Source organism: Seriola lalandi, unplaced genomic scaffold, assembly GCF_002814215.2.
Source record: "Seriola lalandi dorsalis isolate HSWRI2012SDOR001 ecotype SW California unplaced genomic scaffold, Sedor1 jcf7180002000911, whole genome shotgun sequence".
NCBI lineage: Eukaryota > Metazoa > Chordata > Actinopteri > Carangiformes > Carangidae > Seriola > Seriola lalandi.
In genome coordinates this window covers 1-1,628 of record NW_019471570.1, presented here as the reverse complement: position 1 = coordinate 1,628, position 1,628 = coordinate 1, and the positions used below count along the sequence as shown (strand labels likewise).

General features: G+C 38.3%; 1 long non-coding RNA gene across 1 annotated transcript; it reads right to left on the bottom strand.

Moving 5' to 3' along the window:
• Nucleotides 1-354: 354 nt before the first annotated feature.
• LOC111663266 (uncharacterized) lies at nucleotides 355-1,502 on the bottom strand. The gene is made up of 3 exons (XR_002761372.2): nucleotides 1,413-1,502; nucleotides 823-918; nucleotides 355-473 (listed from the first exon to the last, which is right to left on the bottom strand). It is a non-coding gene; the product is annotated as an uncharacterized LOC111663266 (long non-coding RNA).
• Between the last annotated feature and the right edge of the window lie 126 nt (nucleotides 1,503-1,628).

Sequence of the window (1,628 nt, the reverse complement as noted above, 5' to 3'; positions counted from 1 at the left end):
GTTTTGAAACAGATCGCCTTAATTCGGTCATTTAATATTAATGACCAAAATATGTGTGAGCATCACATTTTCAAGTAAAAAAATAAACTTGTCAAAGATTTACATTTGGCATAATTGACATTAAATAGCTAAACAAAAAGTATAGAAACTACATTTAAAAAAATTAAAACAAAGGTATTGATTACAGGAAGTTCAGAACATAATAGCATGGTGGATAACAGTCTCCATGTTTAAGTGGCAGTGGAGAGCATGAACTTATGTTATGACACAATTCTGATTGAAAAAGGAAACCATTTTAGCCACTAACACAGAAGTGGTAAACTGACAGTTCAACTCTGTGTGTATATTGTGTGTGTTGTGTCAACGTGTCTCACCAGTCTTTCGATGACATTCTGAATGGTGCTGTACCACTCTTTGATCAAAGAGTCAGTCTCCGACTGCAGCAGGAACTCGTTGCCTGTTACTGTCCTCAACTACAGTAAAACACAAACATTTGCAAACTGTATTAATGCATAATGAAATGAGGATTTTAAGTAGATATTTAACACAAGACAGTGCAACCTTCAATTCTGCCACATTTCATTGGAAAATGAATTTTTACTGGTTCCTCTTCCTGACTCTGGATCACTGACAGGAGACAGGGTGGAAGACAGCTCTCAACTCTCACTTCCCTCACTGATCAGGACCCTTCACTAACAGCATAGTGAAGGGCCTATACATCAGCTCACGGGTATCACTGAGGTTTGAACACTTAGCAGTTTATACGCACTTGTAACATGTAATGATTTGTTGAATTCCTCAAGAGTTCCACTTGTTTCTTACCTTAAAGACATTTTTCTTGCTTGAAAGCTCGTTGGCCCAGTGCAGTTGTGCGCCTCTTAAATCCACACTGCTCTCAGGGCGACTGTTTCCTGGTTTCTGTTTTAAATAAATGGGTAAACAATAAGAAAAGTGTTTGTAAAATGTTTTGGGTGTTTTTAGCTGTGCAGAATTTGTAGGCCACCACTTTTGACTGACTCTCATATTATGACCAACTCTCTACAGGTCTGTGTGACCTGTTTTATTAACAGAACAGCTAATGAATGTCATTTTACTGCAAAGACGTACGGGGAGAAATCGGTCACATAGTGACTGGAAATATCCAGCTGTTTCGTCACTTTTTGGGTGTGACAAAAGCTTCTGGTCTTTGTGCAATAGACAAGAATCTGGGTGAGAATTGGGTAAGTTGCCATTTTTTAATTTTCAAATGAGAAATTCATTCTGCAGACAAATGGAACATCTGCATTTATGAAGTGTCTCACACTAAGTATTAGCTGACGATATTGTCGTGAAGAAATTATATAGGCTTCATGCAATCATTTTCCACCCGAGAAAAACTTGTTTGTGCACACAGGGTTTGTGTCAGCTCTTACCCAGGTGGAAGGTGTGTGTGATTTAGGATCTTTGAAGAAAACCAGACTGTTCCCAACCAACACTACCCAGGATGGACTCCAGTTTTTCCTGCAACCCAACATAAACACGTGTATTGCTCAGTCAGGATTCGGCTCGGTAAATCATACTTGCCCTCATTTGCTTGAACACTATATTCATAGAAACAGGTGCAATCTAATTTCTTTCTTTTTTTTTTT